This window comes from Periophthalmus magnuspinnatus, chromosome 20 (genome assembly GCF_009829125.3).
Source record: "Periophthalmus magnuspinnatus isolate fPerMag1 chromosome 20, fPerMag1.2.pri, whole genome shotgun sequence".
NCBI classification, from domain to species: domain Eukaryota; kingdom Metazoa; phylum Chordata; class Actinopteri; order Gobiiformes; family Gobiidae; genus Periophthalmus; species Periophthalmus magnuspinnatus.
The window spans coordinates 9,214,067-9,241,133 of record NC_047145.1 but is presented as its reverse complement, the minus strand read 5'-3'; the positions used below and the strand labels follow the sequence as shown (position 1 = coordinate 9,241,133).

Below are 27,067 nucleotides of genomic sequence, written 5' to 3'. Positions count from 1 at the left end.
CAGTCCAATGCTCAGCCCACAAGCCTACGTCATCCATACGCACAATTCTCCATAAATATACAAAAACATGATACAAAACTGTACACAACAACTTCACAAACCTGATGCGATATGCAGATGTTTCATTAGCATGCTGATTCTGTTGTGATAGTACTCTGAAGGGGGAGTGACTTAGTGCAGAGAGCAAAGGGAGGGTACTGTCTGCATTGCACTGTCTGCATCATAAAGTATTTTACTGTCCAATAATCAGGAAGTGTGCTGTTAGCATGCTACTTGTCATTATCTTTACTGTTACAGCAAAACTCCGCCTTGGTCTCTGAAAGTTGTTAAAAGTGCTTATAAACTCATTGCAGTGAATAATTAGGATGCTCAGAATGCATAAGGTAAGTGAGGAATAACTCACCAGGACAGTAAACTCAGGTACAGGGTCTTTAACTTTATAATTACTGGGCAAATTCATGAAACAAAAACTAGTTGTTCTCTGTCAACACAATTCAAATATGGTAAATTATGATGTGTATTTCCTATTGAGACAGAAAGTGCTTTATTAAAAGTCTTTAAACCAGTAATATGTCAAGTTTTATATAAGTTTTTTAATATGTCAAGTTTTTTTTTTCTCTTTGACAATGATCTCATTCAAAGCAAACCTATCCTACAAAATGGACTTTTCAGAACTTTTAACCATGCTATAGTTATTTCCACTCACCATTTAAGTAGTATTTGGAGTGATTTGTGCATGTTTGAGCAATCTATAAAATTATACCACCAAATTCCTCTCAAAATGACGTGACAAAACATCCTTACCAGCAGCAGTGTTGTGGGGCTCCTTCTTGTGGGTGGGTGGTTGTTGGGCACCATGTTCTCCAAACTTGGTCAGCTGTGAGCTCAGAGGTCCAAACACGTCATGAGTTTCCATTGACTGTGAGTGTGTGAGTGTAACAAAAATAACTGCTGCACTTCACACACATAAACAACACTAAGCCATGTTTATTATAACTTCTCCAAAACTACTAGTCCTGCAGATGTAATAGGGGAGATATGCATTTAGCTTTACCGATCCATGGAATTTTAACATTTTATGTCAGAAAATTATGGAAAGCATGGTCTCACTTTTCAAATAGGTGTGGCTCCCTTTTGGCATCAATGAGGAGTGAAGCATTTATAAATAAAAGTAGCAGCTAATGTCCACATGAGCCTGATGCAAGGGTGGACAGTTCCCAAGGGCCCTATTTGAATCCAGGCATGTAGCGGAGGACCAGACCAACGAGATCATTAGTGCAACAATAAGGAAATGTCTGTAAAATATAGCCCACTGTAATACTTACTAGGCTATAGGTATTATTATCAACATCTTGCTGGGGAGCCGGATGTGGCCCCCATGTCACAAAATAACGGACAGCTGCTTTGTGATGGTAATTTAAAGGTCCTATATTACACAAAATGGGTTCTTGTGAGTTTTAAGCATGTTATAATGTTGTTACCTCATCAAAAACATATGTGGAGTTGTGTTTTGTTTCACACATGTTTGAGTAATCCTTTATTATTAGTCTGTACATCTCCAAAGCTCAAAATGCTCTGTTCCACCTTGTGATGTCATGTAATGGCAGTTTTCAAGTTAACCGCTCCTTTTACCTTTTGTTCAGTAGAGATCTATAATTCCAGGGTTGAAATCAAGGTGTGTGGAGTTTAAAAACACAGTGAAGCACTTCCTGTATTACCACATTAACTCGCAACATGGAACAGAGTGTTTTCATCTCAATAATTTAAGATAAATTGACTAAACACAGCAGCTGGCTACTTACAGTCAGACGCAGGGTCGAGTGAGCATTTCCGCTCCTGTTCTATCCCTATGAGGTTTTTGCCAAGACACACTAAAATCAATCAATCCTGACAGATCAGACAGTGGACAGGAAGCTGCGGGTGGATGTCACTGACAAAACTCAAATTATTTACTTAGGATACACATACAATTATGAGATGGAAAGAGGAAACATAAAATAAGCATCTATAGTCTCCCTTTACCAGAGTAATCAGAGTTCTCCAGTTTTCTTCAGATAAATGGCCAAATGGAGTTGCCAAATGTATCAAAAATCAAATAGAAATTGATACAAAAACTAGTATCAAAACTAGATACTCATTTGAGCAGGTATCAATATTGAAAAGTTAGATTCACAGGACAGAAATTAATCTTTCCTGAATAGATTTAGAATGAACTTGAGCTGTATCAGACTGTCAGTATCAGACTCGAGTATCGGGTCCATTCCTTAGTATCGAAATCGAGTTTGACATGTTAGTATCGTGACAACACTATTACCAAATGATGTTTACAATTTGGCAATAAACTTATTCCAAACTGTGTTCAAAGATGCACTCCCGCTGATATAATTTCATTTTGCCCCCTGATACTTGCCTGTCATGCCTCACTCTACACTCCCATAATGCCTTTGGTGATGCATCTTCCTATTTTGTCATCAGATTGTTTGCTTTTTGAATCATGTTCTAGAAATACATCTGAATTCAGAGGAAGTAATGCATGCGTGAGGGTGGGGCCTAATGGAGGGCGAGGGGGTCTTATTTCACACATGGCCTGGAAAGTGTCAAGGTGAGGTCAATACAACAGGAAGTAAACACACAGATGCTTCAAAATAAAACACTGATTTATTGGAAAAGGAATTATTGTGTCTGTCTAACTTTGTAGAATAAAATTGATTTCCAAATAGCCATGCCTAAATTTTATAAACTTGCTTAAAACTTTTTTATTTGAGTGTTTTACCCATAGACTATATATACAAATGGATATAGCTAACCTGCTAGCTGCTGCGTTCCAAATAGGAAGTGAGCATGGGCGCTCCTGGCTCAAATTCACTATCTATTGAAAAAAAATAAAATAAAAAATAACAGACCAATGAGGTGCCTTTCCCCGTGGTCACTCCTGCTTGACTCGAGTCCAAACTCACCCCGTAACTGCTACCCCCTCGATAAGGTTCATATCTTTTTTTTACCTTTGTGCATGTCCTTCTTTGTATTTATTCAGTGTTTTTATGTTGCTCTTTATCACCGAAATAACTTCCTAGTCTGTGAGTTGTGTTCACTGACAATGGCAATAAAAGTCTTCTGATTCTGACTGGTGCCGGACACTATGGGTGACGTCACACTGACATAATTCACGTTTTTATATAACTATAAAAGTACAGCATTGCAACATGAGTGCCTGCAAAACCCACTTATTTAGGCAGATTTTCCTTAGATACAGATTTGTCCTGGGATTATTGTTTTACAGACTCACCGATTTGGTCACATTGTAATTTTTATCATTTTGTTTTATGTATGTTAAAGATGCACTGTGTAACTTTTCTGGTGGGAAGTCGACGACCTACTTTTAGACAGTATTACATCAGACAAATCCATCACCACGGAGACAAGCAGGTAGTGCCACAGGTTAAAAGTTTGGTCTGTGTAAAAGCGACCCTGTTCACAATAAGAATACATGGGGTTTTTTTGAGCAGTAAAACATTATATATAACATCTCCATGGAGACAGTGTAATCCCTCATTCATCCAGTAGTGGTCCAATGTCGTCTATGGAGATGAACAGGCCACTAGAAAAGTTATATAGTACCTTTAAACTTCTTGTGAGTTTTACTGTGTGAATCTAATTACTTTAACATTATCACACAGGTTAAACTGGACTCAAATGCAACGTAAAGAAATAACGCCACACTTTTAGTCTGAGTGAATTCAACAGGTTCATTCAGGAAACAGGAACAGGGTCTCTCTTGATAGAACAAATGAAATAAAATGACAATCCAGCAATCACTCAATCAACACATGGAGCACAATGAGCGGCAGCTGCAGGGAAACCAGGGAAGTAAGAAAAAGAAGGACCGGAAAAGACTGAGAAAATGAACTCAGGAACGGGTCCCTCAGACAGGGATTAATACAGATTTAAAAACATAGCCTTCTGTAACAACTAGGCTCACTGTGGTTGCTGTTGGTACTGTAGCCAAGGTTTAAAGCGTCACAAAATATGATTAGCGTGTATGCCCTTTGTCACAGTGAATATGTATGAGACAGATTAATTGTTGTTGTTTTTGTTGTTTATGAACATTAATGTAGGCTTAGTTAATTATTTGCAAATCTAATCGTGACTCCAAGGCTACTGACCCTCTTGGACTTTATTCTGAAAGCGGTGAGCGGAAGTGTCTGTCTCCAAGCCGTGCGCCTTTACGCACTGTCCCATCCACTGTAGCGGTCCTCCTCTCCTCTCTGTCTCTCTGTTTCTCTCTCTCTCTCTCGCTCTCCTGATTTAGCCCGAGACGCAGAGGACCACGCAGGCGCCTCTCTCTCTCTCCCTCTGTCCTCTGTCTCACACCGGGATACTGTTTCCTCTTTTACGCACATTTGGTACCGATTGAACTCTTTGGATTTCGGGTGGAACTAACGAACTATGAGAAGAAACAGAAATCTAGCGTGACTTTAGATACGGGAGAAAGTGGCCCCTCGCTCTGTGCCAACAGGGCAGAGCTTGGTTTTACTCATCAGAAGCACCGGAGGGAAAAAAGGATCGGTTCTTCTTTATGTGGACGAGGACATAACAGCACACAGTGAAGGTAAACAGCGGTGTTTTTCTGCGCGGTTTGACTTTTCCGGCTTTTTACGCGTGCGTGTGTGAACTGAATGGATCAACATGTGAGAAAGTAGCTCGTCTGCGCTCTACGTGCTATTTCTGTCGCCTTTGTGTAGTATACTGCTGGATACCGATTTGGAAAAGAGGGAAAGCGCTGCGCATAGATTGAATTAAACTGCCCTATAAAACAGCAGCCGCGTTTAAGCTCCTCCAAAAGGCCTTCCATATCCCCAGAGTGTTTCTAAGTAGGGCTGCTACTAACGATTATTTTAGTAGTTGACTAGTCGGCGGTTAATTTTTCGATTAGTCGACTGGTCAGTGATTAATATTCCGATTATTCGACTTGTCAAACGATTATTTCTATTGCACACGGAGAGTTTTGAAACACCTTTTCAACCCAATAAAGACTGAAATATTTTGACTGATGGATGCTAAATAGACAGGGGTGGAAACTGAAAATAACTAATGTACCTGAGGAGATTTCTGGCTAATTGTACTTTATTTAGTAGATTTTTAAACCTGTAGCCAAATATAATTGAGTATCATTCTAGCCATGCAATTGTAATTTAAAATGAAATGAGTTGTGAATACAGCACAGTAACTTGTAACTTGTACTTTGAGTAGTGTTTTTCAGGTGTACTTTTTGCTTTTTCTTGGCTTAAGTACAGTTTTGGAAGCAGTACTTGCACTTGCAATTGAGTAGGTCTACATTTTTAGCCATGTAACTGTACTTTTACTTGAGTACACATTTGCAGTAGTCTTTCCATCAATATTTATGAATAAAGAGCAGGCTACTATCAGTGAAAATCAGAAATAGTTTATTCTGTTTTGACATGTAGACTGAATAATGCCTCTCTATGTGTTTGTATGTGTTTTAGTATCTGTAGAGTCCAGACAACAGAGATGATAAGAAAACAACTTTGATGATTTTTTATGATTCTTTGACGTAGGTTAATGACAATACAGACATGGTATGATATTGAAATGTGAAATTAATGGTGTCACTATTAGTGTTCGATACTAAGGAGTTGACTCAGAATGTAATTTTCAAAACAAATTGTAGTTTGTTCTTGTACTTTCTTTATGTTACCACTAGGTCTTATACTTGTTCTGATTAAGCTCAAAATCGCACAAAAATTGTTCAGGAAAGCTCAAAGTTTGTCCTGTGGAAGTGACGTTTTTAGTATCGATAGTTGCTCAAATGAGTATCTAGATTCGTTTTAGTATTGATTAGTATCTGATTGTTGACGAGCCTATCCACTATTATCATCAACAAAATAATTACAATTGACAATAATATAACAATAATTAAAGAATTGCATTGCAGCTATTTATGTAATGTACTCTGTTGCAAAGTGAAAACACCTATAAGACAACTGCAGTCTGGTGGTATAAAAGTAATTATCTTATTGTTAACTGTCCCAAAATAACAGCATTTCTGTAAACAACTTTGTGTTATAATAATAGGCTTATTACAATATAGACTCCCATGTTCCCCTGTGAAGCCGTGCAGCCATGTAATTTGCTCACTCAAGCTTTAGGTCTACTATTCAGACAGTGCAGTGTGTAGACTCATGATTAGACCTATCACAATAACACATTTTGATAAACAATAATACTGAAACCAAACCATAAAACAGAATTATCTCAAAAAGTATTCCAAATGTACCAAATTGTACAAAAAAAAACAAAAAAACATGAGCTGGAATAAATAAATAACAGAATGCAACTCTTAAGTAGCTAGTCTGTATCTATAATGAGTCATAGAAGTTCATAATTGAATCTTCCACAGCTCAAATTGTATTATACTGCAGAAAAAAGAAAAAGAAAGAAAAAGTACCCACAATAAATATTGGCCCACCAAATGAGTGTTCCATCTGTCATGTACTGAATGATAAGTTGATGTAATATTTATCGTGACAGGTCTATACACGGTTAAGTTAAATGGCTGTTAAAATGGTAAAAGCTAAAATTTCAGTCAATATTATTAGGGCTGCAACAATTAATCGGAATAATCATGACTATACGGACCCATACCAAAAGATGTTTTATAGCGAGCGGCATTGTTAAAGCAAAATGTCAAAAAAATGCTAATCTATTTGTAAATATTCTCTTTTTTGCAGTATTCATTTGCCATTATCTGGTTAAACTCCCTGAATATCCATATACAACAGAAATAATTCAACTAAAATAATCATTACTTGCAGCCCTACAATGTATGACCTAATTTAAAAGAATAGTAAAAAGGCTTATTATTTGTAGCTAGAATTCCACGTCTAAAAATATTTCTATATGTAATTACTCAAGGTGTTTTCATCACGATATGGTTAATTCTAACTTTCCCAGACACTCTTCATAGCGCCAAGTGTAGGTACAATACTCATTACTATCCACCGGTATGTTTAGATGGATTCAAAGTCACTCTCATTGTTTTTGCTGGGTCCATACGTTCAATGCACATTTAACCGGTGTGGTCATGTGATGCACAGGCTGTGTAGAGGTCACTGCGCTGGACTAGACCAAAAAAGACACACACATATCAAGCGAGGATCAAATTCTGTGGGAAATTCATCTCTATGTCTTGAAATAGACAAGAGGAAGTTCAGACTTTCCACCATATGTATTTGTATATGTTCCGCTGAATCAAATTATATCCATTCATGACCTTTGAATGCAGCGGTGATTTTTATTTAGCCATGTTAGTTTCAAAATGTATCAAGTTGTAGACGTTCACATTGGGTTAGGCATCACAAAGTCCTTTAGATTTCAATATCATACGTGATATTTTGCAGTTTTCTTGGTATTTTTGGGTTGTTGTTTTTTTGTTAAACCTCTAAATTTGGAATACTACATATTGTAAAAAATGTAAAAATCAAAACAGTGAATGCTTCGATTGTAATAAACATAAAAATACCAAGAATATTCATATCATTAGATCAGCCACAGTACTTCATTACATTCTAAACATATTCAACAAGTCCCATGATGCACCAGTGTCCAGGGGTCATGTCCCTTCACCAGGCCAACAGAGAAAGCATGTTAGGGGCATGGATCAAGCTGCTCTGGGAATTTTGTATCGGAAGTCCAAATGCGATTGCCTGGGAGCCAGAATAAACTCTTATAAACATCAAATTATTGCTGGGCTCTGGTGAAGTTTGGGTGACCAATGAGCTCCTTTGTTTCACATGTGTCACTGAAATAAACAAATCTGATTGGACAACCGTGTTTGAACCTGGCTTGAGGCGTGATGGAGGCAGCGGTGACCAAAAAATATCGCCAGGCAACTTATGTATACTATAGGTTTACAGTACAGTCATGTGTTAGTGTCTGCATCTCATGATTGGCTTTTGTAAGTTTTAATAGTTTTAATACGCTGTCTGCAAGCTGGTACAAATTTATGACATTTGTTGTGTGATTTGGTGTTATAGCCTTGCTGAATCTTTAGTTTATATAGTTGCAAGCTCGTTCAAACAAGTTCTGAATGCATTCTTGTATTAGTTCAAATTTCAGTCTTGTCTTAAAAGGATTAACTCCCCGGTCGTGTTTCAATGTGCACTGTGAAATACTAAATCCCAAATCTTGTCAAAACAAAATACCAATGCTTGTCACAAAAATCATAGTTAGATTTTCGGGAGCCATACTTAAAATTCCAAATAGTGCTTTTTTTTTTTTTTTGCTATTGTGATTAAGACAAACTGCAGATTCTTACTGAAAAAACTGTTATTCCAAAATTCCAGTATTGCAGATTTGCGATGCTAGCTTTGTCTCAATTCCAACCAAGGACTCATTGACCGGGACGTCCTGTTTCTCCCTTGGCGTTATAAATGGACTTTGACTTTAATCACGCTAATGGAAGGAGGGTTTGGGGAGGAGGAGGGAGTGTGTGTGTGTGTGTGTGGGGGGGGGGGGGGGTTGTATGGTTGGGTGGTTGTTTGAGGGAGAGGGTGGTGGTCCAAACCAGCTGACTACACGTCCGCTCATCGTCCACGTAGCAGCTGCCAGGTTAAGGCTGTAGCATCTGATTTACAACCCCCACTTATGCGAGCCACACCCAGGTCTCCGCGCTTCTCCTCGCCTGGGTGGCATGGTTCCTGGGGTGGGTTGATGGATGACCCTGGATGCCCCTTGGTGACATGGAGCTTTTGGCAACTGATGGGGAGATTTGAGGATTAGTTAGGCACATAAAAGGCTGATAGAAAGGGCCTGGTAAATTGGTCCCAGGAGAACACTTATCTCACATGAGCTTCAGGGAAATGTTGAACTATGGTCTAAGTGAAAAAGAATAATAACAACTACACCTTTTTGAATAATGAACCTATTATTCAAAATTGACTTTTTAGAGCTTTTAGCCATATTGTTTCCCCTCACCATGTACCCGCTCGAAGTTGTATTTAGAGTATTTAGATTGATCCATGTTTGAGGTATCTTTATTCTCATGTAATCAAGACGTCATTACTCTGTCACGGTACTTTATTAAGTCGTTTTAGATCAATATCGTGATCCACTCGTGTCATGGATTATAACTCTATTGCAGACACATGCGCAATGTGTCGTCCTTAAAGGGACATCTTTAAATATATAATCAAAAACAAAAACTAAGTAACAATTTAACAGTTTTTAGTTTGTGGTTTCCTGTCATTAGGGGTTGCAAAATTAAGAAAAAGTTTGAACCGTTGCCATGGAAATTGACAAAATATTAACCCATTAATGCCCAATTATGAAATGTATTTGCCATTTGTAGTACCTTGGCATGAACAAGAATTATTTTTTATGGAAATGATCAAAAGTGCATGTTAAAGTGAGTTTTATGGTTGGTCACATATCATGAATTCAAGGTGCCATAAAACATTTTTTGATCAACTGAGTGTAAAAAATACTCTATATTTTGACTTTAGTCACTGAGATTGTGAACACATTTATCTTTAATGGTATTTTAACATTAAGAAATGATTGTTTTCAGTTTGACAGATTTTGCAGTTCATATAATACAGTGTAATTGTTTCTCAAAAAGAAAACAATGCTGTTCTCACTTATATATGAGGGGCATATAGAATATAATCATTTCTGAGAGGACCTTGGATACTTGTCCCAATAACAACGAGAGGTCTTTGGATGTTCTTCAATTTTTTAGTGGTCATAATTGACAGCTATCCTCAAAATCACAGAGAGGGAGAGGAAGAAGCTGGACAAGGTAATCAAGAAGTCCAGCTCCGTCCTGGGCTGTTCTCTGGACCTCAGTGCAGGAGGTGGGAGACAGGAGGGTCCTGGCTAGGGATGGGACGATATTAAATTTTAGACCCACGATTATCATGGCCAAAATAATCATGATTAACGATATTACCGCGATAATTATTAACCTGTTAACGTTCCGACGGCCCAGGCCTACTTTACAACTTTACAGCAATGTACATACACTTCTGCATCACTCACACAAACAATCTACACATCAAATGAAAGCTGCATTTTCACCAGCAAACACCACAGTGCTGACAGGAAAGACGTATTTATAGAAAAGTCACAAAGTGTGAATCTGGACTTCACTTACCATTGAGCGCTCTGGTTCTGTCAAACATCAACATATTCACACAAAGTTGGTCTCATTTGTTCCGTAAAGGTCCAGAGAATATAATCCAGTCAAGAAATTATGTCCACAAAATAAGATCCTCCATGTCCAATCTGCTGCAGGATAGTACTCCAAATATGAAATCTGCTCCGTCACTTCTTTGCATTTCTTTTGTCGATTTCAAGCATAATAAACTTCTGACAGCGCCAACTTTGTTCCCCAGTGCTAAACACACGTGTCAGCTTGTGATTGACACCAGTGTTGGCCAATAAGGTGGGGGTTGTGGGTTACTGAGGCTGCAGACAGCGAATCAGTGCTACAGATGACTGAAAGTTTACACCCCACTCTTCCCCTTGTAGAATCAACCAATTACATTACACACATTTAGTGACGTTTTCCCCTTACAGCCAATGAGCAGCGGGACAGGATGATGTATCACATGCCACGGTTTTCCGTAAACAGACGTACCCGGAAGAAAATGTGTACTCCTCAATGCCATGCTGTTGAAATGGACCGGTCCTTGTTGCGCCGGAAGTGACGCAAGTGCCCGTCGACGAACACTTAATTTTTTTTAATTAAGGCACTTTGGTGAATTGGGAAATAAGTGGATGCAGAAATGTGTGCATAATGGCGCATTTTACACACTGTTGTTTTGTGTTTTAAACATGATGAAATGGACAAAACAAAGGGAGAACGTGATCGAGGACACTGTGGATGTTTGTACAAGTTAAACTAGAGGCATCTCTGACCTGGAGCGGTTCATGGCAAAGAGTAAAGATTCCACAGTGGACTCAAGAGTAAAGGACATTATTTTTTGATGGATTGGATGCTGTTCTCGATCGGTAAGCGTGGTTTATTCTGCTATTAACTTAATTGTAGGTAAAATATACCGTGTATAATCATTAGCTTTGCTTCTGTGCATATAGTGCACATTCGGACCATGCGCTCTGGCACATGTGTGTTCAGCTGTATGAATTAGATTTAATTTGTCTATTGTTTAAAATGTGTTGTTTTATTCTACAGTTTGCATTATTGTAGGTAAAAATCTAAGATGTGCACACATTAGCGTCTCATCTGTGCGCACGGGTGAGGCGCGCACTGGTACGTTCCTGTGGAGAGTTACGGATCAGACTTTGTTTATTGTTGATATCTGACGGAATATAGTTCAGACAGAGATATGCACAGAAGCTACAAGTGTCATTGCTATGTCAGAGTGGGCAAACACCAGAACTAACATCTAAACGTTGTATTGGAACTGGAAACATGAGGCAGTGTGGTGCCGTAAAGGTGATTATAATCGTGCGCGATGATCGCGATTATAAAAAAATGCCACGAACGATTAATTGCAGACCTTTTTTATCGTGATTAATGATATTATCGTATATCGTCCCATCCCTAGTCCTGGCTAAGGTCATTTCTATGCTGGGCCATGAGTCTCACCCTCTGCAGGACGCTCTGTCTGCCCTGGAGAGCAGCTTCAGTGACAGACTGATTCACCCTCACTGTGTGAAGGAGAGGTTTCCTTCCTGCTGCTGTCAGACTGTACAGTGAACACTGTTAACACTGAACATGTGTCATTCATCCATACCTATGTGCAATACTCAAGTCACTTTACAGAGATGTTATATTAGAGTCTATTTTTAGTTTATTTTTAAGTCTTTTTTAAAATTATTTTAAGCTATTTATCTATTATCTTGTTTTATTGCATGTACAATTTTCCTTCTGTTCTTTAACTGTGCAGTGCAATACTGGAATTTCCCCACTGTGGGACTAATAAAGGCATATCTTATCTTATCTTAAAATGGCACCTTATAACAGGAAGCTGAAACCCATCCATAGAGCATGTACAGAACAGCAGGACAGGGCACTTTACTATTGCACCAGTAAGTCAGCACCAATACCAAATAAATGTGTAAACGTTTTTGTGTCTTTTTAAGGGCAGGTCTAGTTGACTAATCAGTTGTACAGGTGTCTGTGTAATCCCTCAGTCATCCAGGTCCAATCTGTCTTTGAACAGTAATGGGGTCCTTAGACATCATCTATGTCCCATTTGTAACCAATAGGACCAATAGGTGAGTTAGTTTCAGTGTAGTTAGTTCCTCCCTTCAGATAGATATAAGGAAGTGTCCACCAGCAATCTGACCAGAACTGAAGAAGCGGCTTGGATGAGCAGAGAAACGTCTTCCCTCAGCACCGTTTTGTCCAGTTGACAGATTTGATTTTTCTTTTACTATAATCAGTTGAACATTTAACATACATTACTGCCCCATTCTCTAACACAATGAACTTCCCGTAAACAACATTCTATAGAATTATTTCCATATTAAGATTACGGGGTGGTTGCTTTCAATGGTTTTGGTCTATAATCTCTGCAGTTATTTTTGCACATGTTTCCCTCTCTTTAAGTTGGATCTCTTCTTGGGTGTTTGGTTTTATTTTTCTTTACTCTTTAGGGAGAATAGTGCTTCTAAAAACCACACACAGGTCTACTCACACTTAGGACCAACCACATGGGTGAATCTGACCTACCTACCCAACTTCTACTAGGAGTGCCAGATAAAACATGCTTGCTGTTGGTAGTAGGGTTGTCAAAAATCAGATACTAATCCATACTAAAACTCCACACTAGATACTCATTTGAACAAGTATAGATACTAAAATGAACCTTTCCTGAATAGCTTTAGAATGATGTTGAGCTGTATCAAAACAACTATAAGACCACATAGACATGGACCACCACATCTGGATGACTGAGGGATTACATAGATATAAGACCACATGTTTATATGGAAAGTACTACTTTAGTCTATTGTCTAAATAATAGACAGTATAGAGATACCTGTACAGTACTATTGAAACTACCCAATGCCCATGACCTAAAGCAAGATAATCAATGCCCTTTCTAAATAAGCTTCCATATAGATATAGTAATTATTGTGACCAACCAACTTACTGTTAATGCAGCTGTTTTCAAAAGTGATGCCATTTTGCTGTGCACAATATGCCATTTTGCAGTGAACCACAAGAGGAAACCACAAATATTGAGTGTACTGGCTAAACCCACGGTGTACTGTGATGTGTGTCGGAACATCACTCAGCTGTTACAAGAATGTCCACTACCTCTGAGGTGCATACAATTCAAATTTGTTTTTTGTTTTCAAATTTTCAAATGATGTTTTTTTAGTTACTTTCTTTGCATAGCTACTACACGTAAACTCGACTTTTTTGAATGTTGTTGCATATTGTAAAGTTGTTGTCTCATCCAAAACACTTTTAGAGTTGTGTTTTGTTTCATTCATGTTTGAGTAATTTTGTCACACAATGCTTGGCTTTCTACAGCAGTTTTGAAAAAACTTAAATTAAAAATATAGGTTAGCTTTTTTGTGACCAATTTGTTTCGTTTTTGCAAATCCAAATGGTTCAAATTCAGATTTTGAAAATGGATTTGGGTTGTTGTAACTAGTTTCAGTGTACTTTCCATATTTCAAGCAGTGGAATATTTATTTATTTGTTTAATTTAAAATGTGCAGAAGCAAATGGATGGATAGATAACGAACTATTCTTTATTTGTGGTGTTTTGGTGCTTTCTGATTGGTCCATTTGTGTAAAGGCATTTATGGGTTTCCCCTGCCCCTATGGTATTTTCCCTGTGCATTACCTCACATCGAGAGGACAAAGCCCGCTCTGTTTTCTGCCTGGGGTAATGTGGCCTGCACCCTGGGGTCCTGCACCCTGGGGTGTTATCAGCCTCTGTCCACTTCAGATAGTATGACTGTTGTTCACCAAATTGGGCTGACAAATGACACAATGTGACAGTAATGTATTTGTAATGGTTCTGAAGAAGGACAGGGCTGTGTACCATTCATAATAAACATTCAAGTGTGTGCTATATTATGTGTTTATTGCCATTTGCCATCTGCTTATAAGTTTTAGTTCAGAAATTAGGTTTTGATAATATTAATTAGAGTCAAGAGTTAACCGAAATTGACAACTTGAATTTGAGACCATCTCTATATTTACAACAACAACAAAACTGATTAATTAAAACAAAACTTTACAGATTCCTTGTGTCATTTTACTGCTGTGTGTCAAACATCGGCAGCAATCCAAATTCCATGATTCATACGATTGGTTGGGCCTTTAATTAGATGTAATTGGTGCAGATACAAAAAAATTTGCTGAAGCTGGAATCAGCCTCCCAATATCACTTTCAGCCAGTGCCGTGGTTTGGCAGATAATTGATGTAATGAGAGATTTGGACCACAATGTTTGAACGTATTTATTCAAAGCTGTTCTGTAGATACTTTAGGTATACATTACTGCTATGTAATGCATTTGGATCAGTTTTGTCTTATTTTCTTTTTGGAAATAAGGAAATAAATGCTACTTCCAATCTGACATCGGGTATTGGCAGGTACTTAAAGCTGCAGTATTGGAACTGAAAAAGCTGAATCAGTGCAGCTTTAGATGTAATCGTGGCTTAGTGGCGTATAATCACAGAATGTTTCAACTTTTATTCATACAAAGCTGTTCAGTAGTTACTTGCTGGATAAATGTTCAGTCTGTATCGATTAACTTTGAGTATTAGCAGGTACCAAAAGCCAAAATATCAATATTGGTAATAGAAAAGGCTGGATATACAGTATTCTCCAACAATGCATTTCAAACTAATTGTCCCATATACTGTCTATTGAACAAGCAGAAGGTCTTTTACTTCCCTCACCTCTTCCTGTTAGTCCCATGCATCCACAGCTCTGGGGCGGTCCCATGTCTGCTCTCCCGACCCTGTGATCCAGACTTCCTGTGTGATGTGTCCCACTTCCTGTGTTTGTCCACAGGAAGTGCTGACGGGGAACAGATAGGGTTATAGAGTACAGCTACTCAGCTTCAAAAGGCTCTCTACGCCATAAGTTCAATGATAAGCCAATGTCAGTGTCGCAGCCAGCATCCCACAAACACATCAGGAAAGAATGCTAAGCAAAACTAAGTCGAAAACATATCTTGACTTAGGGCTGTGCAATTAACCAAATTTTTATTAAGATTCAGTCATTTTCAACAATCAGAGTTCTATTTATCTTTATTTTTACCTATTATATCACCACATTCTACCATGGCCTAGACTCGCAGCTATTATTTCAGCCTTATTTATATTGCGGCACTTTTTAGTTTATTGGCCTGTTGTTTACGTTTTCCATACATAATTTGAAATAGCAGTACTAAGATGTCCAAAAGTATTTGAAAGAGTCGGAACAATGCATTATAGGACCTTCAGTGTACTGTCTTAAGCTGCATTTACTATCCGAGCTCTATAAATGGAAAACCAGATGCTCCGGAAATGTGTGAGACGACCCAGCAGAAACACGAAAAAGTCATTTCACCTTTTCAACATTTTCAACTCAACTTTGTTACTGGTGATTGTTTTGGGAGTTTGTTTAGTGTTATATTCTGCTCATGTTCTTCCTACAGCTTTTTGGCATTCATGAAAAAAAATTGTTCAGTCCAGATTTTGTCTACAGTCTGAGGTTTAGTAGATTTAGTCCAAGTTCAGTTAAAGTGTATCATTAGTTACACTTTATTAAACCAGGGATGAACCAAGTCTAAATCAGGACTAAACCAGAGCTGTACTATGACTATACTAGGAGTTTAGACTTATTCATTGGCAAGAATTGACCCAGGACTAAACCAGGTTTGGGTCTGGATTAAACTAAGGCTAAAGTATTCAACCTGGACTGAACTATGGCTGAACCCGGCAGGGCTGATTTGAATTGAAAGCATTGAATCAGGATTTTAAAGTAAACCAGAACCAAAGCAAGGCTGACCTGGGACTAAACCAGGACTCAATTAGGACTAAACCAGGACCCAACTAAGCAGGACTGAATTAGGACAATGCCAGGACACAAATAGGACTATCCAGGGATTATGTCAGGACCAGGGACTAGGCTACAAACCGAACCAGGGCTGAACTGGGTCTAAATCTGGACTCAATTATGACTAAACCAGGTCTCAGCTATAACAAAAATGAATTAGGACTACTCCAGGACTCAATCATGATTCAGTTAAGAGTTATTTACAGAGAGGATTAGTCCCAAGTCCTGATTTAGTTTCAATCAGGACTTTGGACTAAAACAGAACCAAACCAGGGCCGAATCTGGAACTAAACCAGGATTGGATCAGGACTAAACCAGGGGTCAATTAGGACAAAACCAGGACTTCACTAAACCAGGATTCTATTCGGATTACATCAGGACTCCATTACTAAACCAGAAGTAAACCAGGACTGAATCAGACTGGGGACCATACCAGAACCTAACCAGGGCTGAACTTGGACCAAGGATACGTCATAATTTGGTCCTAGTTTGACCCCAGTTTAGTCCTGATGTAGGCTAGAGGTTTGATCCTTAGAGTAGTCCCAGTTTAGTTCTCTAGACCAGGATTGAACCAGGACTAAACCAGAACCTAAACATTCTTTCACATGATGCTAAAACTATGTAAAACACCACAAAGCAGCACCTATAGCTCCATGTGTTTGGTCTGTCTGTGATGGCTCAGACCAGGTGGTGCAGAGCTCGGAATAACTCGTCAGCACCACTCTGCTATTTTCACCACATACTCGTGAAGTGCATACACTGCTGGCACGGTCCCATGGCCTCTGCGTAGCCCCCATTGTCTGATACACTATGGACTGGACTGAACTGCTGAGGAAGGACATGTCTGATCACGCTAATCCAGTCTACGGTCCTCCCTTAATCCACCGAAATCAGATTGATTTTATGCTCGCGAAAAGTTCACTTCGAAGGTCTTGCGGAAGGAGTTTGTGGTTGAGGTTTTGAAATCAAGATTCAGTTCAGATTGCACAATTTAAACACATGCAATATGACAAACTTGAGAGAAGAGAATAAATTGGCAATATTGGTTCATTCCAGAGAAGGTATCATTATGGCACCTGTAGTCGCTAATGTAATGTAATGCTTAAATATCAATACAGTCCTAATTTTTACTGTGAGCTGTGGTGCATACATTTATACAATAACATTACATTGTACAAAAATGCTCATTTGGCTTTGACGCTATTTAATAAATTAACATTTGTGATTATCATACAGGTCAAACATTATGGCCTCTAACATATCTTATAACAACTGAAACATATTTGTAGGTACATTTTACACGTGTGGCAATAGCGCTGCACTAAATAAGAATTATGTTTTTAGGTGAACTTTTGGTGTTTACATTTTTAACTGTCATAGTTTTATATGGGACATTGTGACTTCAAATTGTTCTCAAAATGCATTTTTCTTCCATAGGGACATGAGGATCAGTCTTTAAAAGTAGCACCTATATACACCAAACTTTCCAATCTTGTATTTATTTAATTCCAAGCCTGATTTATTTAAGTTTTAAACCAAAAAAATGTGGGAAATTTGAATTTTCAGGCACTTTTTCAGTGAGATTTAGTTTACTCAAATACTAAATACAATATCCCAAAACCCTTCTGCATATTTTTTTAGAAAAGGAATTTAACCTAGCAGCATATTTTTGAGATTCATATGTTAAATTTTGACTATTTTCACACATAAAATGCCTTTTTTATATCACAACATGAAAAATACATTATTGTAGTAAACGACAGAAGAAGTTTAAAACTGATATGTCTAAATTTTAGAGTTTTTCCTATTCACCTCCAGAGTCTCTCCTTAATACAAGAATCACATGCATTGCAGTACATGTTTCAATGGTTGAAACTTTGGCTTTACATAACACAATCCATGGAGATATATTTTGCCATTTGCTTGGGACATTACAGTTCTTAAATAATTACATCTGTTGCGATTTTTCCTAACTGTGCCCTTTCAAATTGTGAGTTAGTTCCAATTGTGCTTAGTCTCCAAGCCAAACTAGACCACCACTAGTACTGTTGTGCGGTGGGGGGTTTGAAGAGGGTTCTGGGGGAATGTGCACGAGGCAGCAGGCCAACATATGTGGCCAGTAGTTGCAGGAGAAAGCACAGAAGGCCAACAATAAGCTACTTAACTTAGCTTAGCCGCTATTTACATTGTAGCTAGCAGCCCGATTATTCTATTAAACGGTTACATAATGGAGGGCTTGTGTTATGGGTTGGCAGGCTGTTTAAGAAGCGAATATAAAGCTAGATGCTGGTCTGGCTGGATTCAGACACTTACCTAAACAATGTCTTTTGGAGAAGGTATTAAAATGTTAAAATAAAGATTTGTTATGATCTATGATGGAAGATGAGGATTTGAAATGCATTGGGCCATAAGAAAGCATAAATAGTTGTTATGCTGTGGACTTGCACTGCTAATTCTCTGTATCAGTGGCATAAACGTTTACTTTTCATTGTGATTTTTTGTTTTTGTTTTTATGACCTATTCAGAGCATAACTTCAAAAAAAGGATTACTGAAACATGTGAATGAAACACTAATCAACTGTAAAATATCTGTGAGACATTCCACAATCCTGTCTGATCTCAGAGGCTAATTTGACCTGGTTAGTATTTGGATAGGAGACCGCTGGGAAGACAAGGTGGGGCAACATTGGCTCTAGTGAATACTGTTGTTGTGTCCTTAGGCAAAACACTTCACCCACATTGCCTAGTATGAATGTGGTGCCTGAGTGTTGGTGGTCGGAGTGGTCAGTGGCGCAGATTGGCAACCTCACTTCTGTCTACCTCAGGGCAACTGTGAGATACTAGTTGTTCACTGTTCATTCACCTGGTGTGGAGTGAACAAATAATGCAATGTAAAATGTATTTGAGTGTCCAAAAATGCTATTTAAACTAAATCCATAGTTTGGAGATTGTAAAAACATCTGTCAAAAGACTCCCTTGAGAATCTAATGATGTGGTGTGGCGACCTTAAGGGCAAAAGAGCTATTGTAGAGTCTTAAACTTGTACAACGCACAACATCTCAATTATAGATATTTTGTGTGGAGAAAGAGGAGATGAAGAGGCTGAGGAGGCTGACACTTCTGCTGCTGCGGTGTAGATGGGGTGTGAGAAGGCAATACAGTCTTCCTTATTGAATTTGTGAGTTGGATTCATCGTTGGCGTTCCCCATAGAGGCCCCTCTAGATATTGACAATACATAATTCGTTATTCCGTCAACATTTTTGTGGCTGGCCAGCATGTTTATCTATTCTAGTCAAGAACAGGAAACAGAACCGTGAACCAAATTTGGAGAAGATAGGAAAAATGCAAGTAAGCTCAGCTGTAAATGATAAGGTTTGTGTGTTTTCCTTGTCTTTCAAGGTGACTAGTCCAAGACATCTTCGGAGCTGGAATGCCTTAGTAAAGTGGAAACTATGGTGAAGCTCTTCAGGCTCTGGATTTGTTTCAATGGAAAATTTCAACGCTCACCTCATAAGATTGGTACTAGGCTTAAAATAGATGTGCCCTGGTAATATTCGTCACACATAATGTCTCTATGTGAAGCTAGACTCTTGAAAGATGGACTGTTTCCCGGAATTCTGTCTTCTTGGCATTATAGAGTAGGATCATAAAACTAAGGTTATTAAATCTTTTTTTTTTTTTCTATACAGAATTTATGCAAGAGGAAAGTAAAAATGTGTTCCTAAGATCTGCTGTTGTTTAAAGTGTATTTGTGTGTATGTTTTTTTGTTTTGTGCAAAGATTAGCATCACATTGAAGCAGACAAGCCAATTAATTGAAGTTCCTTATAGAGTCGTCAAAAGTATTGCAAATGAGATCTGAAAACTAGTATCAGAACTAGATACTCATTTGATCAGGTATTGGTACTTAAAAAAGTCACATTCACAGGGCAAAAATGGACCTTTTCTGAATTTTTAGAATGATCTCTAGCTGTATCAGAACAAGTATAAGACACACAGAATGGTATACACTCATGGACCACTATGGAACCTACCTGGACTTCTGAGGGATTACACAGATATAACGGCACATGGTAATATAAAAGAAATTGCCGAAAATGACATTCTATTGTCTAAAGATACAGTGTTTTTTTTTTTTTTTTAAAGTATCATTGTGGTATTGGAATCAGAATTGAGTACTGAGTCTATTCCCTAGTATTGAAATTGAGTTTGACATTTCAGTATCATTTCAACACTAGTGTGTGTGTGTAGGTGTGTGTGTGTGTGTGTGTGTGTGCTTGTTTGTGCAAAGATTAGCATCACACTAAAGCGCACAAGCTAATTGGTTAAAGTTCCTTATTCAAAACAATCACAAAATGATGGATAGGGCTACTGTGAGTTTGTTTACTTTGGCTCTCAGTTCTGTTTAAAATTACATAATGAATATGAGGGTGTATTAATAACATAACACAGACCCGGGACTAATCACAAAATCCAACGTTTTCGTGTCGCCGTGCTAGGGCATGCAGAAGAATTTGAACTGATAGAGAGAGTTTGTGATATATAGAGATACAGAGAGCTTGTTTAGAAAATGGGTCCATGCGCCACATCATTTACTTCTGATAGCAGTGGCTTAGTCGTTAGTGTTTGCCCACCAACTCAAAGATCAGCAGTTTGATTCCAGCTCGTACTGTTGTGTCTTTTACTCACCTTGCGATTGTAATAATATGATGTGAGTGGTGGCAGTGGGAGGGGCTAATGGTGCAGATTGACAGCCTTGATTCTGTCATTCTTTCCCAGATATCTACAGAAGCCACCAAGTAGAATCAAACATTGTAAAACCAACTTATAAATAGTTTTTAATCAGACACTAACCATGCTAACTGTTGCTCCAGCCTCTGAAAGGTGTGGAAAGCGCTTATAAGCTCATTGCAGTGAATAAGTAGTTTCCCAGGCACGTGTTAGGAAAGTGAGGAATAAGTTTGGACTGCTTCTTCCCCCAAACACCCAAACTGAATAAATCTCATCATTTAAACATTTGGGATTCTTCTCAGTCTCTCTCGGGCAGCTCGACCATCTCAGCGTGTTCATAAGGTTTGAGAGGGAGTGAAGGGCGTGGGCGGAGCAGCCAACACAGCAGCTCAGAGGAGAGGAAGGAAATGACAGAGAGGCAGACGGGAGTAGGAATACCAGTGATGGGCCAGAGATAGCAAAGCCCGAGTGAAGAGAGTGGAATGTTGGCTGCAAGATTCAACTTTAGATTTAGAGGCAAAGGTTTTCCAATAAAGTCAAATAAATCAAGTTGTTTTTTTGTTTTTTTACGTCATCTTTTCATTTGCCTACTGTCTCGATTACTACACTCTAGTACTTATTTTAGTGTCAATAACTCTGACCATACTACCATAGGCTACTTCTGATGAGACTAATCTCATTGTTAGCCTATGAAAAATAATAAGGACACCAAAATATGCCTCTTTAGTGCCTCAAAAACAAAACGTAATAATAACTACTCCTTAATTAGTCTTGAAGAGTCTGTACTAAATTTTTTCCCATGTATTTGAGCGAAATGTGTCTTGCCCCAGTAAATATATTGTATAAGCAGCTCTTAGTGATCAAAATAAGCCTGCTGTGTACTGTCTGTTTATAAAGTGTTTTATTGTCTGATCATCAGGAAGTGGGCTGTTAGCATTCTAGTTCGATTTACTATAAATTCTGCTCTCACCTGTGAAATTTGTGAAAAGCACTGATAAAATAAACGCACTGAATAATTTGAATGCTTGGAGTAACCACTGCACACCATTTAAAATTAACCCGTTCTGTTTTTCATGTTATCAACTACAGCACCTTTATTAAACCATGGAAAACTTAATTCATAACAAATAAGCTAGTTCTGTCCATTAGGTGTTATTTTTTATTTATTATATTACTACTCCAGCCAATATTATTACTCCAGTTACAGTTAATGAAAGTTGTTGGACAAAAAACATTGATTTGCTCCTCCAGTCAGTACTTGTACAACCTATCTAACAATCAATTACTACTAAAAGAGCATACTCAACTAATATAGGCCGACTAAGCTATCCAACTATTGCAACTTCTACTAGGCCTGTCACGATAACAAATTTTGATGCACAATATTGTTACAGAGAAATATTGTGATAAACGATAATGTTGAAAACACTTATACCACTGAGACAAAGCCAGATAATCCCAGTAAACCAATTTTACGACAGTCTGTCGTAACGGCAGGTGCAGGAGCGGACCAAGGAATACAGACTCAGGGCAGATTTACAGTGTTTATTTACAGAAGTGACACAATATTACAGAAACGAGGGTTGATCTGGTGGTGAGCAGGAGGCCAGGGTCCAGGAGCGGAATGTGGAGTGCAGCAGAGACAACGATGCGGGTTGCACCAGGGCAGGGAGCAGAGTGCAAGCCAGGGTCCAGTGACATGGAGTGCAGAGATAAGTCAAGACAGTACCAGGGCTGGGAAGCAGGGTAGAAACAGGGTCGGAGCAGGGTCGGAGCAGGGTCGGAGCAGGGAAGGGAGTGCTGGAGCAGGGACAGTCCAGCAAGCAGGATGAAGACACGCGTAGGATCCGGCACCGAACAGGATGTTGATACGCAGACGATCTCGCACCAAGTGTCTGGCCCTGGCTCCACTCATGCTCCGCAGCAGGTGGAGGTAATTGCGCTGATGCGCTCCAGGTGCGCGCGGGAGGAGCCAGGAACTCCGCCCAGCTCCAGGCTCGGACAGGTGAGGGGAGGGGGAGAGCACACAGGGAGACAGATAATGCAGGCATCATGACACAGTCTCATTAAAAAGCCTGAGCTGCAACAAGAAAATGTCAGAATGAACCGATAATCAGCCATAGAAGTTATTTATTCTACTCTCTACAGCTCGAATCTTACGTTATTTCCGTAGACTGTATAAAGAAGTGAACTAAGGGACGTTGCCCATAGCAGTTAAAGGGCAAATTTGGAGGCGAGTTCCATATTTGTAATTCTGACTCCGAATATCACAGCAACCAAAGAGCGAGTCAATCTGGAGCAAAGCTGTTGAAGGTGACGCCTCTTTCTGCCCACACTGCTGTTTGGCAGAGGATGGGCGCTTACCAATGATGTCAATCGACCTTGTGAAAACAAGGCAGGTGATTTGGCTCTTATTAATGTTCATACCTTGAGTGATGGACACAGTAGCAAAAGAAAAACACCAGGATCATGTAGAGCGGGTTAATACGAACATTTGAAGACCAAAATGATGAGGCTGACAGCAGCATTTACGGAGAGAAGGGCAACACTTTTCCAATGTAAAGTGAATTGGAGCCAGAGTTGATGGAGCCAAAAGTGTGCCCACTCACTCCTATTTGGAACGTAGTGGTTAGCAGCTATGCCGTTTATATATACAGTCTATGGTTATTACATAAAAATGGCAAAAATCTCCCCACTTTTGCAAAGAAAAAGTATCCTGTTGCAGCTTTCACATATTGAAAGGCAAGTTGATATAGTAGTTATTGGGACAGGCCTACCTTCTACCAATATTTCTGTTGTGCATATTTAAAATAACAACGTTATTGAAGGCAGGTTGGAATGTCAGCAGCAAGATTAAAGGTCGAGTAAGATTCAGTGGCACATTTTGAACATTCTTTGAGCGGATGGACTTGAAAACACACAAAAACGTTGAAAAGTCCCTGTGAGTACCACCCTTTCCTGTTTTTCCATCCCCCTCTTCAGACACGGCGTTCCAGACTGAGGCCTATAGAACACAGTGGCTTTATGGCTGTTGTGTGGAGTTTTACAGCAGCACGGAGGTTCCAAACATGATTCATGCTGCTGTGGGCTGCAGGGGGAGAGGCAGTGACGGCAGAGTTGAGTTCCCATGCTCCAAATCAAAGTTCTAAAGAAACTGGAGATGGGTGTTGTAGTGTTCTTGTTGAAACTTTTTGCAGCGGGTTTCATGCAGTTGTTGAAATCTTTGAACCATGGTATAATGTTTCCTCACTCCACACAACTGAAGGGGCTTGAACTGAGGAAAGATAAAAAGGAGTATTACATTCTATGGCTTATTAATTGCGAACACATAACATATTTAGACAACCGTGTTATATTCGTCAGAAACAACTAGGCCTGTCACGATAACAAATTTTGAAATTCGATATATTGCTGAAGTAAATATAGATGATAAACGATAATACTGAATCACAAAAACTATTCCAAATCTACAATACGTTTAAAAAATCATGAGCTGCAATAAATAAACAGCAGACTGAAACACTTTAGTACTTAGTTTGTGTCTGTAATGAGTCATAGAAGTCATTAATTCAACCATTTTTAAAGCTAAAAAATAACCAGAAATGTCGCAGTAGTGCAAAGAAAAAGTACACATGAGTAAATATTGTTCCAACTGTTGTATATTGATATAGTAATTATTGTGACAGACCTAAAAACAACATATTAACAATTTTTAAATCTCAGAGTTACTCCCACATCAGAGCATTATCACAACACAATCAGCTTGCATTCCTCTAATGAAACTACTCTACATCGCCTCAGGTTTGTGAAGTTGTAGCGTATTGTTTTGTGTCGTGTTTTGCATATTTAGGGAGACTTGTTGTGTGGGAGCATGTGATTCTTGGACAGCATCTTACAGCTAACTGTGAGGAGGGTTTGAATGGGGCCCGGGAGAGATTGCAAGATTACTCAATCATGAATAAACGACATATAAAACCTCTTTAGACATGTTTTTGATGAAGGAACATTAAGGCAACGTTGTTCGTGTTGGTTTGAGCTATTTGTCACTCACTACGTTTACATCCACGAAAATGTAATTCTCAGTGTAAATGAGATGTCGCTTCTATTTCTGACAAAAGTGAGGTTACATATAGTATAGCCATTTTAAAGCAATTCATTAGTGTTGCAAAGTTGTAGTGGCAATGTTAAATTACTAGATGCTCCTGAACATCTTGTAGCCACATGTTCTCACCTACTTCATTGTTTGACCTGCTGCAAACTGGGACAGGAGTGGTCTGACAGTTTGCCAAAACGATTTGAATTTGGTTGTCACTCAGAGTTCAGTTGTGCATGTAAACATACTCATCATCATCAAAAATAAATATAACCATACATATTTAACCTTTAACCAGGTCTTTATAAGATATGACTAAATCTATCAATATTTAGCCAATAGATCATTCCGTGACTCTCACAAACATCCGGTTAGCAGAGCCCACAAACAAAATCTGGCAGCCCTATGTGATGTCATGGCTGCCAATGTTAGCAGGTCACTCGCTAACTGTGCTAACTGTGCCAGAGGAATGTGTGAGGGGCAGGACACTTTTAGCCTGTCAAACATGAGAGGACTATGGCTGTGAATCACTGTGACTGGAACACTGATGTCGAGATTAAACCCGGAAACCATGAGCTGATATTATGTTCGTTAAGTCAAAAATAGCCTGTTAAAAATTTCCTGGACATTGCTTTGTAATTATATTTTATCTGGACATCTTAAAGTGGCTGTACACATTTTTTTCCATGTAATTTTCCCCCAGTACATATATTTTGTAAAAGCAGGTCTTATAGTTAAAGGGAATCAAGATTTTAGTAAGAGTAAGGTTGACATATTCATAGTGTTGTCACTGGAGTCCCTTCTGCTCAATACTGCTGCAGCAACACATTTAGGATATGAGTTTGGTGCATTGGAACTGTGTGTAGCCTGCGGTCTTACAGATATTTATTTAAATAGGTACTACAATCACAACTGAGCTGGGTTGCCATTGCCTTAACCTGCAGATAGAGGACCCCTAGGCCCACAGGTTTTTCACATTCTCAATATATGACCAGCCCAGGCCTCTTGTGAAAGCTCAGAACCTCCAGAATCATTCACTTAGCTGTAGACACTGCACTAGCACTGATTAATGATTGGCTGCATGTGCTGGGGTTTAGGTAGTGATGTTTTAAACCATCTAGATGTCAGCATCGAAACTCTTCTCGAGAACTAAAAAACCCAATTATAACATAAACAACTCGTCTTTACACTGCCACTACTTAGGTCTCTCGTGGCTCATGGTGCGTGTTTGGGGTGTAAGATGCACAGTGTATGTGAACAAGGCTGACCCAAAAGTAAAATAAACAGAATTAAATCTAGTTTGCACTGGGGTCAGTCCACAGAGTGCACTAACATGTGTGAAAATAACCTTAGCCATCATGTCCAATGTTTTTGTTACTAAGAATAAACCAGTATTGGAATTGTTATCAGTAAAAGTTATATTTGATTTGAACATGTTTACCGCTTATTTGTAACAGTTATATGAAATTTAAAATCAAACTGTTACATATAGTTCCTTTAACTACTCCTCTGGTTCTTGCCCATGCCCACCCAGAGACCCCATTTAGTCTAATAAAAGCTCATAGTCTGGCCTGTTACCATAGCAGATTCACCCACACGTATATAGCTGCCATATAAAGCCATGTCTACTGTGCTGTGAGGGGCCCTGACAAGATTTATCATCGATCTGTTTGAAAAGACCACAAAACTGGACAGAATTGTACTAGAATAATACTGAAATAAAATCCAAATATGAAAGAGCCTTGTCGTCTAAAGCTGGGAGAGACTGTTTTTTTAATTCTTTAAAAGGAATGTATCCCAACCTCTGCTCATAGTCCTGGCTGGGTTTGGGTCTGTATTTTATTGCATTTTTTATACTGAACATTCCAGTGTGCGGCTGCTAAGAATCACTGTAAAGACAACATTGGGATTTTTGCATTTGAATGATTCCAAAGTGGCTTCCATTATCATTGGTTAAGTTTATGTTACTGCTTTAGATATCGTGTTACATGTCATCATAAAAAGAAAATAACCAAAAAGCAAACATTATTGTTATGTAAAGGTCATTGTATATCCAAAACCCTTAAGCCCTGTGGCCAATTTTACCATGTATTGGAGCAAAATTTCAAGAAGAGACAGATACATAAGCAGCTCTTGAGGTCAAATAAGTCCACTTTTTATTATTTGCATCTAATTATAAAGCGTTTT

General features: G+C 38.7%; 1 protein-coding gene across 2 annotated transcripts in view; it reads left to right on the top strand.

Annotated features, from left to right (window-relative positions):
* The first annotated feature begins 4,281 nt into the window (after nucleotides 1–4,281).
* itgb1a (integrin, beta 1a) overlaps nucleotides 4,282–27,067 on the top strand; it is a 50,029-nt gene continuing 27,243 nt past the window's right edge. The window contains exon 1 of one of the 2 annotated variants that reach the window (XM_033985539.2): nucleotides 4,282–4,609. The gene's annotated coding sequence lies outside the window, so the exon portion shown is untranslated. The remainder of the gene's footprint in view (nucleotides 4,610–27,067) is intronic. The other variant, XM_033985537.2, reaches the window with a different exon arrangement.